The sequence below is a fragment of the Pinus tabuliformis genome, chromosome 3_1, assembly GCF_031772625.1.
Source record: "Pinus tabuliformis cultivar Carrire ecotype Pingquan chromosome 3_1, CPIR1, whole genome shotgun sequence".
Lineage (NCBI taxonomy): Eukaryota > Viridiplantae > Streptophyta > Pinopsida > Pinales > Pinaceae > Pinus > Pinus tabuliformis.
Window position 1 is genome coordinate 311,426,916 of NC_142301.1, and position 17,692 is coordinate 311,444,607.

Genomic DNA, 17,692 nt, shown 5'->3' on the forward strand with positions numbered 1-17,692 from the left:
AGAGAAAGAGAGTCTGCTACTCTGGCTGAAATGCAAAATGATGCAATCAAGGTAGATGTGAATATGCTTGCTGCTAAGAAGTCGAAGATGGCAAAGACTAAGATAAAGGAAGAAGAGAAGCCTTCTACCTCTGCTCAAGAAGATAAATTTGAAACCATGATGAAAACCATGGAGAAATTGATGGACCAATTAGCACTTGGGAATACTGCTGCTCCCCAAGCACAACAAGAGCCTCGGTTTAGGAACCCTCAATTTAGAAGGCCTCAAAATCAGCAAAGGCCAAGAGACAATAGAAATCAGCAGGCAGATCCTCCAGTGAGACCTCCTTTCCAACAAAACATGGTGGATGAAGAAGAAGAACCTGAAGTACCTGAGGAATCTATTCATTGTTTTGGTGAAGAAGATTCAGAAATTTTCTTAACAAAGGAGGAACATGATGAGTCCAGCCAGTTAAAAGCAGAAGAGGAGCCTTCAGATTTCTTAAAGGGTTATCAGCATGCCATATTTGAGATTCAGAAGCAGTACAATCTCAGAAACCAAGATGTCCCTATTACAGAAAATAAAGCACAGCCCAAGAAGAATATTTCAAAGGCAGTTGAAGATAAAAAGGAAAATTCAAAGCAGATTGATGGTAAAGGTGATTCCCCTCTTGATAGGAAGGATATTCAAACCCCTTCTCCTCCTAAGGAAGTTGAAAAGTCTACTTCTGTTTTTAATATAGAAAATGAGATTGCAAAAATTAAAATATCAGTCCCATTCAATGAAATCCTGAAAGTAGACAAATATAGAAGCAAGATTGTGGAAATGCTTAATTCTCCACCAGGAGGGGCTGATATTCTAAATGTGCAAGAGGATAATCCTATTATCTGTTTAGGTCCAAGACTTGAGGATGAACAAAATGATGAGTTTCCTCCTTTTTATATAAGCATTAATATCCATGATATGACTTTACATAATGCTATGCTGGATTCAGGGGCATCACATAATCTCATGCCTAAGGTAATTATGGAAAGATTGGGATTAGAAGTAACTAGACCATACAAGGACTTATTTTCTTTTGATTCAAAGAGAGTTCATTGTATTGGGTTGATCAAAGATGTTGTTGTGGCACTCACACAAATCCCAGCAAAAACAACTATCATGGACATTGTTGTTGCAGACATTCCACCTAAGTTTGGAATGCTTCTTTCAAGGTCATGGGCAGCAAAAATCAAGGGTACCATGCAAATGGATCTGACATATGCTACCATTCCAGTGTTTGGTGAACAAAGGAGGTTGTATCGTGAAACAAGGATGGCATATATGGTAAGCAGCAAGGACAAGCCTCAGAATTTACTCTTGTGATACAGGCCTTGGATCAGCTATTCTTTTCAATGAATCAGTTGGAAAAGAATCACAAGATGAACATGCAGAAAATCAGTGTCAGGAGGTACAGCAAAGAAATGAAAGAGACATCACTGGTTGCTGGTCCCTATACTTTGATGGAGCAGCAGGAAAAGAAGGCGCAGGAGCTGGGATTTGGATCACTAGTCCAACTGAAGAAAGTAAGTTTCTATCATATAAACTTAACTTTGATTGTACCAATAACATGGCTGAGTATGAGTCTCTGGTATTAGGCTTAGAAACCTTGATAGAGTTGAAGGCAAAGAACATTGTTGTTTGTGGAGATTCTGAATTAATTATAAAGCAAGTTCAAGGTGCATATCAAACAAAGGATGCAAGGATGAGAGCCTACAGAAATTTAGTGTTGGAATTGTTGGAAAAATTTCAATCCTATACCTTCAGTATAAAAACCAGAGATCAAAATTCTGTTGTAGATTCTCTTGCTATTGCAGCTAGTCTTTTTATTATTCCTAAACATTCTTCTGATAGCTATGAAGTGAAGGTTCGCCATAGACCAGTCATCCCAGACAATATCATAAACTGGCAAGTCTTTGAAGATGATCAGCAGGTAAGAAATTTTCTTGAATTGAAAGAGGAATTTGAGCATAATCAAATAGATCAGCAGAATATGTTAGCAGAGACAAGGGAAAAGTCTGAAGTGTTGCAGCTACAAAACAACCTAATTCCTAAAGGCCTTATTCCACTTGAAAAGTTATTTGATCAAAATGATGTGTTTAAAGCACCAAGATTGCAAGCTAATGAAGAGGAAATAGAAAGCTGTAATTTAGGTGACTCAGTTGTGCCTAAATTAGTCAAGATTTCAAAGTTCTTATCAGCTGATATGAAGGTCAAATATGTTGAAATGATGAAGAAGTTTATTGATGTTTTCGCATGGAGCTATGCTGATCTGAAGCAGTATGATTCTTCAATCATACAACATACCATCCCAATTAAGCAAAATGAGAAGCCTTTTAAGCAGAAATTAAGGAGGATTAATCCCCTTCTGATGCCACTAATTGAAAAGGAAGTGAAAAAGCTTTTTGATGCAAAAATTATTGTTCCAATCAGATTCTCAAATTGGCTTGCTAACTTGGTACCAGTCAGGAAAAAGAATGGGGAGATTAGAATTTGCATAGACTTCAGGAACTTAAACAAGGCTTCACTGAAAGATAATTACCCTCTTCCTAAAATGGATCTCATTTTGCAAAATATTGTTGGTTCCCAAAGAATGTCTATGCTGGATGGCTTCTCAGGGTATAATCAGATCCTTGTTCATCCAGATGATCAGGAGAAGACAGCTTTCACTACACCATGGGGCACATTTATGTATGCAAAGATGCCTTTTGGCCTCATGAATGCAGGAGCGACCTTCCAGAGGGCTATGGACATTGCTTTTGCTGAAGAAAAAGATAAATCAGTGGTGGTATATCTTGATGATATCACAATCTTTTCAAAAAGGGAAGAAGATCACTTAAAGCACCTTGAAAGGATCTTACTAAAGTGTAGGAGGTTTGGTATTTCTTTAAACCCAACCAAAAGTATCTTTGCTTTAACTTCTGGCAAATTGCTTGGACATATTATTTCTGAAGAGGGAATTAGGATTGATCCTAATAGAGTCAGTGCTATTCAAAGGTTAGATTTGCCAAGGAGCAAGAAAGAGGTTCAATCCTTTCTTGGTAAGGTTAATTTTGTTAGAAGATTCATTCCTAACTTTGCTGAAGTAGTCAAACATATAACAAAGATGCTAAGGAAAGGAGCAGATTTTAAGTGGACAGCTGAAGCAAAGAAGTCATTTGAAGAGATCAAAAAAGCACTTACTCAAGCACCAGTCCTCATCAGCCCGGATTTTACCAAGGAGTTCCTGATCTTCACATTTGCTTCTGAAGACACAATTGCTGGAGTTTTACTGCAGAAAGGAAGTCAAGGTACTGAACAGCCCATTTCTTTCTTTAGCAAGACATTGGCTAATGCTGAATTGAAATATAATATCTTAGATAAGCAAGCATATGCATTGGTGAAAGCAATTAAGGATCTCAGAATTTATGTGTTGCACTCTCATATTGTTGCATACGTGCCAAGTGCTGTTATAAAAGATATTCTTACACAAGAGGACCCGGATGGAAAAAGAGGAAAATGGATAGCCAAGCTGTTGGAATATGACATTGAGATCCGGCCCACCAAGTTGGTAAAGGGTCAGGGCTTAGCAAAATTGCTGACTCAGTCAAATCTGGACTGCATTGGTATCAATTTTAGCACAGAAATATCAGAAATTTCTGAGAATGAAGAAGAATTGATCCAAATCAATGAAAAGTTTTTGACATCAGAATGGTATAAGGATGTGGCATTTGTCTTGCAGTACAATAGAGCCCCTGATAGCCTTTCCAAATCCAAAGCTCGGTTCACCAAGTTGAAGTCCCTCAGATATTTTGTATATGAGCAAAATTTATTTTGGAAGGATGCAGGAGGAATTTTGCTAAATTGTCTCATTGAAGAAGAAGCTGATAAGGTAATTGATGAATTTCATAAGGGAGATTGTGGAGGCCATCATTATTGGAAAGCCACTGCAAACAAAGTTTTAAGAGCTGGATATTTTTGGCCAACTATGTTCAGAGACATTTATAAAAAGATAGCATCATGCCATGAATGTCAAGTATTTGAAGGAAAGAGAAAGCTCAAGCCTATGCCATTGGTTCCTATTTATGTTGAAGCACCCTTCCAGCAGTGGGGATTAGATTTTATAGGGGAAATCCATCCTCCTTCATCAGGGCAGCATCGCTGGATTCTCACAGCCACTGATTATTTTACAAAGTGGATAGAGGCAATACCTACCAGGCAAGCAAATGATTTAGTGATAATTTCCTTTTTAGAAAATAACATCTTATCAAGGTTTGGGTGTCCACTCAAGATTATCACAGACAATGCCCAGGGTTTTAAGTCCAAAAGAATGATAAATTTTTATCATCAGTACCATATTTCCCTTGGTCATTGCACTGCTTACTATCCACAGGGAAATGGCTTAGCTAAAAGTTCAAACAAGAGTCTTGTGAGGATTATCAAGAAGCTATTGCAGGAAAATAAAAAGGCTTGGCACTTAAAGCTGAAGTATGCCTTGTGGGCTGATCGAATTTGCACAAAGAGGTCCATTGGAACATCACCATATGAACTTGTGTATGGAGCAGAGGCTATTTTCCCAACATCTCTTGGGGTACCAGTTATGAAGCTAATTCAGGGATTAGAAGAGGAACCAAATGCCATACAACGAAGGATTAATCAGTTGATAGCTTTGCAGGAGAAAAGAAATGAAGTGTTTGAAGGTCATCAACAGAACCAGAATCGGGTCAAGAGAGCATTTGATAAGAAGATCAAAGAGGTTACATTTCAGATTAATGACAAAGTCCTGAAATGGGAAGCAAGAATTGAAGAGAAAGGTAAACATGGCAAATTTGAAAATTTATGGAAGGGGCCATATCAGATTTCTGCTTTCCATGGAAATAACACCTACATTCTGCAAGAAGTTGATGGAACACCATATGCTGGAGGACCTGTTAATGGCAGGTTCTTAAAGCATTACAATCAGTGAAAGTCTGCCAAGTATCTCATAAGCATTGTATATAACCGTTTTATGAATTTTTCCTGTTGAAAATAAATGACAAGCTGAATAGAAAAGCTTTAGCCCGAGGAGAAGGCCCACAAAGCTAGAAAGGAATGCTTGTCAGTTGTGTGTATGTTTTATAAAATGGACAAAGCATTGGTTCTACGAGTTCTTAGTGTACTACAGGAGCACACTATCCCAAGTGGAGCCACTGTTATCACCTAGAACTACAGTCACATGTATATAATTTTTGTCCAAAGTTCACTGTCAAAAATTGGTGTCAAATGGGTCTTGTCCTATGTTTCTTACTTAGGGGTCATGTTTCTAAAGGGTCTTGATGTGAATCATTATCTAATACTATTGGTCATCCTCCATCATGATTGCATAAGCCATGTCTTATCTTGTACATGTCACTGGTCCTTTCCGTATTTTCGCAGCGTAGTCTTATTGGTTGATTTTGCAGCGCAATTATGTTTTAGCCTTTTCGCAGCGCGTCAGCATCCAGCCATTTTGCAGCGCATTTTGCTAATTTATAACTATCTGCGCTACGAAATCGCAGTTTCGGGCATTTTGCAGCGCAGATTCCTAAAGGGTCACGTCTGGGGATGAGTCATTGTCTCCGTCCGGTTATTGTCAGTTGGCGTACCTCCCAAACACTTATGAGCAATCACTCCACCAATAGATTCATAGGCATGCACATAAAAATCATTCTAACGGTTTTATTATGCATGGATGTTTTGTGATGTTTGTAAATAATTCATAAAGTGGCCAGCTTGTGTGATAAGATATTCGAATTGCAAATGAGCCCAAGTTTCTTTTTCAAGCGAGCCTGCGTTCTAAAATTTGAATTTGCCATTTGAGTTGAAGCTGGTGGTGATTCTCTGTGCAAAAAATTTCGAAAGCGGAATGGAGAGGAAGGAGCATCGGTCTGCAAGATGTCAGAGAACAGAGCCTGAAGGATTGGACCTTGCATTGAGAGATGAAGGTGTTAGGAAAGCTTTCAAGGATGCTGGCTGTTGGAATTTCTGTGAGAAGCTGCAGGGTGGCCATGCTCAGGTAACAAAGGAGTTTGCCTTGAACTTTACAGGTTTAAATTCTAAAGTATCTATGTTAGAATTTCAAGTATCTCCAGAGGCAATTGCTAATGTAACTGAGATTCCAAGAGGGGGGCAAGAGTGGTTTAAGAACTTTAAATTTGATTTGAACCCCTGCAAAGAATTTCTTAAAGAGGCATATGTGAATGAGGATTTAACAAAGGCTGTACCTAGAAATTATGTTAAAGAGCACTATGCCCTTCTGCTTACTTGTATTCAAAAGTATTTAACCTGTGAGGGTAGATATAACAAGGTTTACTCCTATCACTTTAAGTTGTTGTTGCATTTTACTGGTAAAGCATCCATAGATATTCCATTTTACCTGTTTCGTAGTCTCAGCAAGATGTGTGATAAAGTTCAATTAAGGAAGGATGACTGTGAGACATCATTATTTCACCATGGTTTAGTGAAACTGTTAGTGTTGGATGTTTTTGAGAAATAGAGTTTATTTTGGCTTATGTAAGAACTTGTTTTCAGTAATACAAATGACTGCTTTTTCTTCTCAGGATTCATACATTGTTTCAGATGCTCAAGATATATGGGTTTGGTTTTATCCTTTATGTTTTACAGCTTTATAGATACACAATCACTCAGAATTCACTCTGCTGCTCTGATTTCCTGTGTGTATTTGTAAGTTGAGGTTTATTTGAGAGGTGTCTTGAGTGTTTAAACATTACATGCCCTGACTTCTATGAATGAGTGGTTTTATAGTTTGCTGAAATGATGATTAACTCCATGAGCCCAATGGAAATCTTTGTAAGGTCTGTCCAGCCAATTTATATGTTAAATTTACTTTGCAAGAGTTAGCCATCTCATCAATATTTAAAATCAATAACCCCTTTGAGAGAGCCCTCTCAGGCTAAGGAGGCTAAGCCTTAGTCAAAAGTCTGGTTTGAAATAGTTACAGAGAGTCTGACTGATTAGCAGCCTTCAGTGCTTGATTTTGTGATAACAGTATAGTTGTACTTTTCTTTTGATTTAATAAAAATTCATGTTCCTTCTCTATATCTATGTATTTTCAGTAATATTTCTTGTTATATCTATGAAGTTTTGAGCTAATGATCTTCTGAGGAAGACCGCTTGTCATCTTTGCATGTGTTTTGATTGTGTGCAGGTATTGAGATAAGGTGTAGATGAAGTAGATCATTCAAGTAGAGCATTGGGATTCTACATCAAGCTCAAAACCCTTCACCGATCTGCGAGGAGGCTAGGTGCACACTTTTTCCTCATAACATCTAGATCTGTTTGTATGTTGCATGTGTGATCATTGGGTTGGGACTTTCCTATTGATCCATTAGCCATCTTCCTTTTACTGTATGGTAATCCTTTCGGACGGAGGATTGTGGAGAAATATCTCCTTTTATAATTAAACACAAAACCACATGTGGGACAGTGAATGAGACAGAATCAGTGATTGTTTGAAAATGTGGCCAATATTATATCTTAATGGATAATAAAAGTGAAGTACAAGCCACAAAGATCGATATGGGTAGGTGGGACTAGTTCAAAGGATGTTCGTTGAGCTATTTTTCATCCACCACTTGAAATCACTTCCACCTTAGTTAGATATTAACTTGGATTTCACCACCTATTTTCATCTAAACATCCTACATGGAAACAAGAGTTAGAAAGTCCCAGAATGAATCTTTCCCTCACTATAGGAGAACACTATAGAGTGTTAGATCCAAATTTTTAGAGTTATAGGAGTGGACTATAAGTAACTACAATATGGAGGGTTTTGTTGTAGGAAAAATAGGAAAGCAATAAAAACTATCACAAGGACCCACGATATGACTATAGAGGGTGATTTAAATCCAAAAATTAAAATTTTAATATCTTTCCCTCATTTTCATTCATATTTGGCATCAAGCCTGCTACTTAAATTATTGAACTTGCCAACCATCAGATTTTCTATGTAGGAGTGGTTGGTGTTTTTAACTCTCCATTTCTCTTTCCTTTAAGCATACTAGATAGTCTAAATTGGGGAGATTATTTTCTAATTTTGAATCTGATTGGATGATTGTGCATTCTCTTTTTTCAAGGAAAATTTCCATTCTACTATAGTAAACCTTGATTATTGTAGCAAACGACTTTCCCCTGCCTAGAAATATGTCCAAACTTGTGAAAACAAATAATAGGCCCCTGCAGAACTTTTCCTACACCATGGGAGGTGGATTCCATAAAAAATAATCAACTAATACGACAAGGATTCATCGAAATCCTGAATTTATGGCCATCTTAGAAAATTCCATTGGATGAGCTTCATTGAAAAGCTCACAATATATAATGATGAGGGTGCCTTAGAATTTTCCATGAACTTACAACACCCTGAGAGTCAAGGGGTATGAAGTAAAAAATGAAGGAAGGAAGTTGTTGTAGCTTTTTCTATCACCTTTAGCACAATTGCTACAGAAGATATAGAAGCATCCAAGAGACAGCCTTCGGGTTGATATGAGACCAGTGCCTAGGGAATCCGAGATGAGTGCTTTTGAAGATTATCTGAGGGATTTCTGTTGCAATCCATATGTCATGTAATTGAAAATAAATAATTCATGGGGCTAGGTTCAATAGTCCTTCATCAAGGTAAACTCAAGCAAACACATAAATCTAAATACACAGTGGGTAAATACGGCTAATCTCAAAGAGAGATGTCTTGGTTCTAATGGCTGAAACACAACAATAGGTAGCTTAATATTGTCATAGTAGTAAAAATGAAGAGGAGGAAAGGAATGAGGGAATTTGATGCAAAGGGTTGGATACAACACATAATCCTAAGCAACAAGTTCCAGCAGAAGTAGAAATAGGGGAGTGCTAATTAAGGTCCCAAGCTCTATGCATCATGAATACATTTGTCACCAAATAACATTAAGTAAATATGTGCATGTTATAGGTATTGTAGGCTATTAAATAACATAAGTAAATTTGTATTTAACACAGGTATTGTTACTACTTAGCAGCAAATATACAACCATGAATGAGAGCGATACCAGCAGCTTCATTACACTATTTGAGAGGAGCAAAGGTGTACATGAAGTGATAAACAAAAGGGAAACATACTGCGCATTTCTCTGATAGGAATCAACAAAACACTTTCATTAACCTTCAAGATGGAGTCCAAATCACAAGTCCATTACATTTAGCAATTGTATCGCTCAAGTCCCTCATGAACAAGAAAATTGAACCAAATTGGAACCACAGAATTATGGCCTCTTGGGTGCAGAATTCTGGAACATCTGTTAAGTGTTTCTTCCCCCTTTTATAAGAAGAGAGAGAGCTTAAAAATAGTTACAAAGTATCTCTACCAGACTCTAGTTGTCTTATCGATTAGCTGTCTCGGCGTGTGAAGGCTCTACTTCCTAAATGATTACAAAGGATTCAATTCCTTTCTTGAAAATGTAGAAATTACATAATAAAAGACAAAAGCAAAACTAAATGATGATAGAAGAAAATATCTCCCATCCATTCCTGTGATGGCCCATGATCAGGCCACGTCTCTACTACAATGCTCTTCTTCAGTTCCTCGTCTGATTCACCTGTCGCTTTCCTCTTAACCGCTTGAACTTCCCACTTTCTAGAGTTTGGAGCGATCAGTTGTGGTGGCCTTAGTGGTGTCGTAAAATCACAGTTGTCGACTCATCCATCACATAACACTTCTGCATTTCACTATCAGAGTGTTATATTCCCTTTAATATAGACATAATGTTATATCAGAGTTATGCCTTATCGAAACTTTATTCTTAAAGGACCTTACGAAAACAGTGAGTTCTGATGTTCCTTGGCTCCTTTTGTTTAGCCCCTTGAAAAGCGTATCTCATAAAACCGAGTGTCGTGACCTATCACTTAGCCTTAAGGTGCTAGGGAATTTAGACTTTTTTGGGGGACCATCCTTCCTTTGTTAACTTCTTAGTGCCAAAGGTTCTTTAACTTCCTCTTGACCATGCGATATCCAAATATTAGATCCCCTCTCTTCGGCGATTTCCAATCGAAGAAATAACTTTGGAGTTGTGAAATTCTAATTCTTCGATATGCCAACCTTCGATATGGAATCATCACTCCACATGGAACTTCATGAGTGGTAACACGTGTCACCCATATTTTACCCCTTAGGACCCTTATAATGCCAAAACTACCTGCCACGTGTCCTATTGTACCACATATCATGTTGATGTCAAATTCCATTGTAGCTTTAACGGAACCAATCATATGCTACCACATGTCTTTATTGGAGCCAACCATATGCTGCCATGTGTAGCTTATCAGAACCAATCATATGTTGTCATGCATCCTGCTGGAGGAGAGAGAAAAGGGATTGTCTGCCTTTGGCTTTGTGATGAAATCCTTTGTAAAGCCTTATTGGTGTTCTCAAGTGGTTTTAAATGCTATTGGAACTTTTCCCATATCACCACTCTTTAAAGGTTCACATGTTCAGAAGTTCCTATATGCAATTGTCGATGTTGTGATATGCTTAATTCTCTAATTCACTTGATGCTCTGATGTATGATCATTGATATGCCTAATTGCAATGTCTTTGACCTCCAATATGCAATCGTCGATATCTCTAGACCTCCGATATTGCGATCTTTGATAATCCAATATGCCTTCAAAAGGCTTCAATCCTTGAAACTTCAGAAGACCATAACTTTTGTTCCAGGAATCCATTTTTCGACTTCCACATATCATTGGAAATCTTGTTCAGAGAACTTTCCAATAGAGAGGGTCCGATTTGGGCTTTCAGTCCTTTTGAATCTTAGAATATGACTACAAACTTCTCTACTCATATACTCTTTGGATAGTTGAAAACACATTTTGAAGTAAGTGGCAACAAAATCTATCAATGCAAAGAGAGGATTTTTCCTTCAAAATGAATAGCTAGACAAGTACAAGAATGGGATTAGAAGGGAAATATTTCATTACCCTTGGAATGAGATAGCCTACCATGTTCTCAAGTACATATCTTGTGGAGGAATGATAAACATAGTGTATGCTTATCAATTTAGACTCTTATACCAACTAATATTTCAAGTTGATCTACCAAATCATGAGCGTTTAAGTGTCCCATGTTTTCTCCTTAAATCCATAGAGGACGTGAGCACCAAATTTAAGGAGGGTAAATAGAATTACTTGGCCCAACGCAACCTAGTCAGATTAATAGTCACAGATTCCTTAGAACATATTCAGTTCCCATTCCACAGGTAGACTTTGTGGATATGGATAGACAAACCTTATTAGAGGTCCAAGCTAATTTAGAAATACCTCATACATACTTGGAATAACCTCAGGAAGAATTGGAAAAGAGGCCAAATAAGAAGAGGAAAGGAAAGGCACTGGAAAGCCCTATGGGATAGAGAAAATGAGAAGAACTCCTAGAGGAAGAAGGGAAATAGATGCTAGCTACATTGGTAGCACTTAGAATTCCCATAAAGCCAAAGACTAGTATACCTATTGACCTTATTGGACCAAGTATCACAATGAGAGGGGAGGGTGAATCAGTGTGGCAACAATTTTGGCATTTCAAAACTTTTTATCAATAAAATATTATGTAATAACGTACCATATTTATTTTCATCATATAATTAAATAGAACAATGCCTCAATAAGTCATCCTCATAATGATACATTAACAAACACTCACATCAACACAAGGAGACACAATCTTTTACATGGAAACCTATACAAGAGAAAAACACAAATTATTCTTCTTCTTCTTCTTCTTTAATTCAATATATATATTTGAAATCATTGATCTACTGGAGACACCGAACCCCACGATATGAAAATGGTTACTTGCAATAGGCTACAACCTAATTGAGGCACTAACCTCGAAAACATGCAACCGGTAACTCACTATAGCCTACAACCTCATTGAGGCACCAACCTCATATATGAGCAAGCTTCGACTTTCTCTAGGTTCCAACCTGATTGAGGCACCAACCTCAATGGAGGAAGCCACCTCCTTCTTCAACTTCTTATGGACCACGTTTCAAAATATTTCAAATTGTATCCACCTACTCTTCAATCAATATAAATATTTCATATAAACAGAATTTTATTGTCATACTACTATCAACAACCTATCATAGCCCATTCAAACTCTAGTCCAACTTGTTCATCAATCTAGTCATGTAAAATCCCTTCTTAGAAGTTGTTATTTCCATATACCCAAAACCAACTACAACCTTCTCATAATCTCCCAAAGCACATAATATTGATTTTGACCATCAAAAATATATCAACAAGGCTTTTCATGCCTTTATAAATGTTCACCTTTGAACCCTAACCACCATGCTTCTTTTGGAATCCAATTTGGCTCAAAAATGAGACCATAAAACCCCAAAAATAATATAAAACATATATTAAACTAAATTTTCTACAAAATGCCCCTTTTAGGGTGCACTCTATAGAATGGGTGCATTCTAGAAATGCTTCTACAAAAGGCACAATTCTAAACTTCTGTGTGTTCTACAAATTGTAATTTGTAGGCAATAGTATAATATTTTTTTTTTTAACTTGAGATATGCTAGGGTGTAAACCAAGGTCTCAGTGAACATAATCCATGTTGATAACCAAATTTGCTATGCTATGTGACTCGTAACAACATCCTCAATATTTATTATTATTGTGAAGTTTTTGATTATAGTGGGAATGATTCCAACTTTACTTCATCGTCATGTTTACTATGGCACACAATGACCAATCACTAAGTAGAGTTTAAGAGTGTGTTTCCATGTGGCTCAACTCACAGTATAGATAGAATTCAACATGTTAATCGACGTGTATAAAATACAGATTTCGATGCCCTCGATCTATCCAAAAAATGCAACACATGTAATCAAACTATAATGTTTTGAAGCATATAAACTTTGTCTACGCCAAAAATTAGCCACAGACCCTATGTTATATTATGCCCTTGCCTCTGCTAAGAGACCAGACTCATATATATATATATAAATTGTGCCAAATCCACTTTAAAACTTGAATTCAACCCTTGTCAGGATAATGAACTTCAATCAAGTCCACTCAATAGTATTTAAGTGTTTTCTTTGTTATCTACCTCTGTAGAGCATAGAATCAGTTTATCATGGTTATATAGTGTTGAGAAATCTAGAGGGAAGTAGTTAGTATGATTTCTCTTTATATGATAACTGCTTGTGATATCTTTTTAATTTTTCTTACTTATTAGCTTCTTCTCTTATTATTATGCTTTTTTATCAGCAAACAACTACCAAAATTAAGAAGAAAAGTAGTACACAGGATATAAGTTGCAAGATGGGGCTAAAACCTCTCCTCTTGAGAGGAAAACCCATAAATTTCTTCTCTTCCTATAGATTCTTCAATTAAAGAATTCCAAGACATCTGAACCAGGACCAACACCCTTCCGAGACGAAGTCCAACCTCTCCTGATGATATGCTTCCTTTGTCCAAGTCAAACCCAGTCAAATCTCTTCCAACGGCACAACCTTGACCCTCGGCTTTAGAATTTAGGCCTCTACTACATGTCTAAAATTTTTGGCCCCCAGCAACTGCTACTTCATCCACACATGTGAGCGAAATTTATCCTTTCAAGGCCTCCCAGCAACTTCTCTTGCTTTTCTTCCTTTTCTAGGGCTATAATGTGACCTAGTAAGGCTTTCTTCCAACCACTTTGATCCTTCTCCAGCAAATAGAGAATTTCAACCTTGAAGGAGCAAACCCTAGCCTTCCTTCTTCACACGTGTGAGATAGAATTAGCCCATAAAAATTCTTCCTTCATCCTCTTCCTTCTTTTCTAGCCTTTTTTGGTTCCCCCTTCGCATGAATGAGATAAGAAGTGAATGTGTCTCAAGGAGGTCAAGTTCCCTCCTTTATATAGGATTCTTAAGGTGGACGTGGCTCCTCGAAATAGGTAGACTTCTCAGCTACCAAGCCAACTTGGCCTTGAAGGGTATTTTGACACTTTCAATTACAAAAATAATTTTATTTACAAGTTACAATGTGCCCAATTGGGTCTTCAACTTATGACAATGACTCTTTTGACTTATTGACCTAAGAAAAACCCTAGAAGAACTCAATGGGTGATTTACCTCTAAAATAAAATACCTTGAGCATGAAACCCATGCTCCAAAAATTCCAATAATAATTTTTCCTTCATTTTACAAAATACAAGAATCAAAAGTACATTTTATATTTATGAACACTGAACCTACTTACACATTTTTCAACACTCCCTCTTAACTACGGAGGTATTCATAAATTGTACATGGACATTCTCAATCTGAAGAGATCTCATAAGAAGATTCGGATTGGTAACCCATTTGTTTAGCATCATAGTAACCAGCATTGTCACATAGCAAGGCCTTGATTAACATCTCTATATCTCCACAAGATTAGAGCACAATGCCGGTGAGATCAATGGTTTATAGACACCATCATCATTGTCTCTCAAGACACATACCCCACCCTGGTGTTCACAAAGTATGTCCTTCTTGGAATATTCTTATCTTGCATAGCTAGTCCTCAAATAATATCGGTCCTCAACCACTCTTATCTTCGATGCCCTACCTCGTCCTCAAGGAGTATCATATGTCAGATGTTTACCCAATCCTCCATTTTTTCTTCCCAAGTGAACACAAGAATGATGTGTCTATCTCTCCCTCTCAATGAAGGAGGATATATCAACCAAACCAAGATTGTCTCTCAAATATAAAAGCTTCTTATTAGGAAGAGATTTTGTAAATATGTTGGCTACCTGCTCATCGGTGAAGATATATTCTTGCTACAACTCACCATCTTGTACTAGCTTCCAAATGTAGTGATACTTGTTATTTATATGCTTTGTCTTTCCATGAAACCCTAGGTCTTCATAAAATCTTATACAATTGGTGTTATCACAATGTATCACTTTATGGTCCATTTTTCCTTCAAACATGTTAGACAATAGCTTCCTCAACTCGAATGCTTCTCTTATTACTTCACAGGCTGCAATATATTCAGCCTCGGCACTACTTAAAGAAACTGATTCTTTCTTCCTACTCATCCATGAAACCATGAAGGATCCCAAAATAAAACATCATCATGTAGTACTTCTTCCATCCTACTCATTGCCTCCCCTGTTGGAATATGTATATCCAATTAAGCAGACATCATTCCCCTTATCATATTTCATGAAGTAGTGGATTGTTCCTTGCATATATCTCGAAATATGCTTGGATGCTATCCAATTATCATGCTTTGTCTCAACTTGGAACTAACTGAGAATATTCATTGCAAAACATATGTTTGGTCAATCATTCACCAAGTACATTAGTGAGACAATCGAATGTCTATACTTGGTTGGATCCACTGGGCTTGATCCAGAACCCCTTAGTCTCTTTAAGTTTGTGATCATTGGGGTTGTCATTGGTTTGCAATCTATTATGTCAAACCTCTTCGACATCTCAATCACATACTTCCCTTGACCTAGATAGATCTCATCATCTCCTTCCAGACTTCTAGTCCCAAATAGTAGTGCATCGGCCCAAGATCCTGCATATCGAATTCTGTTGCTAGTTGATTCTTTTATTCTTGGATTCAACTTTCCACACTTGTCAAGAGAATACCATCCACATACATAAGAATAATCATGGGTCGCCTTTTACAAATTTGATGTAAATATTTGGATTAGTAGAACTATTTTTGAAGCCTAATCATTGTATGTATGCATCCATCCTAGCACACCATTCCCTTGGTTCTTACTTAAGACCATATAATGCCTTCTTCAACCTACAAACATAAGCCTCTCTATCATTGACTTAAAATCCCAAGTTTTTTTCTATATATTCTTCTTCATCAATTGTGCCATTGAGGAATGTAGCCTTAACATCCATTTGATGTATATTTTGTCCCATAGATGCTACCAATGAGACCAGTGAGTGTATAGTTGTATACCTTGTCGTTGGAGAAAATGTATCTTCATAATTGATGCCTTATTGTTGAGAGAAGACCCTATCCACAAATATTGCCTTATACTTGTTAATACTTCCATTTGTTGCATGTTTAATCTTGTAAAGCCACTTGGAAGTTACCATCGACTTGTCTTCAGGCCTAGGTACGATCTCCCATACCCCATTCTTCATTATCGATTGATATTCTTCATCCATGGAATCTTTCCATTCTTGATAATTTACAGCTTCTTCAAAAGTGGATGGATTTGCTTCTATTAACTTTTTCATATATGTTGCATACCCTAAATATCTTTTGGCCTTCTTTCTTTCTCTAAATGTGCATTTAGCAGCTTCATGACCCTCTACATCTAATAGAGTAGATTTCAACTAGTTAGGTCTCTTTCTAGTCTTGGGGATTATCACAAGTTGTATACGTTCACTGGGACCTTCAACTTCATAATTTGATTCTTCTTCCTCCCTAGTAACTTCCTTTTCAAATACCAAAAAGTTCTTCATCATCATATTCCATAGGGATATCCTTCAATTTCTTGAATGCAATAATTTCGTCAAATATGACATCTCAATTGACTTCTATTTAGTGTCCTTCTTTCATGTAGATCATATAGGCCTTAGAATAATTCCTATAGCCAAAAAATGTTCCCTGCATGCCTAATTGTCCAACTTCTTTCTCTTTTCATTTGGTATATGAATATAGACAAGACAACTAAAAATTTGGAGATGATCCATGCTTGTTTATTCCCAGTGAAAGCTTCTTGAGTAGTCATGTTATCTAGTGACCTATGGGGACTTTTATTTTGTATGTATACAGTTGTCTTCGTAATTTCACCACACAGAAATTTTGGTAAATATTAATCATGTAGCATAGATTTTACACTTTCTTCAATGGACCGATTATTTCATTATGCAACTCCATTTTGCTCGGGATTGTACGGGACTATCAGCTCCCTCTTAATCCCAGACTCCTTAAAAAATGTTATAATTTCCTTGGATGTGTACTCTCCTCTATTATCAGACCTTAATATCTTGATTCTCGTTTCCGTAAGGTTCTCTACTTCAGCTTTGAATCCTTTAAATTGTAGAAATTTTGAATAATAAACACTTATTCACAGAGATTATCCCGATTATACACTATTGCGGAATACATGCATAATACATAACCTCCTCTACGTTGATCATCAATTTAGCAGCATCAAAATCAATGAAACATCAATCGCATGCACACATTAACACAGTATGTATCCTGAGGAAAGCTTACAGCTGAAAACCCCACACTATCTGTATATTAATGGTTGAGAACATGTAACAATACATAGTACAATACTCCTCACAAGTATCCAGCATTATCTCCACCTATTACACACAAAACTAGCTCAGATCCGAACAAGTCACAAGTTCAAATCTCCTCCGCTGCTTTGACTGCCTCCACTGTGCAATCTGCAAGAGAAATCACGTGAGCACAAGCTACAATTGCCTATATATTGGCCCACACTATGCAATCCTCATTGGCATTACTCAATCCATGCATGTGCAAATCTCATGCACAACTGATAGTCACAACTCACCCTTTCACTTACCTCTAACACCTGTCTCTATTGAATTGTCCATGCACTGAGTTAACTGATGTATTCTTTAGTTGCTTTATGAGTTAATAATTAGTGAATTAATTAACAATCAATTCACACAACTCATCACTAGTGTATACT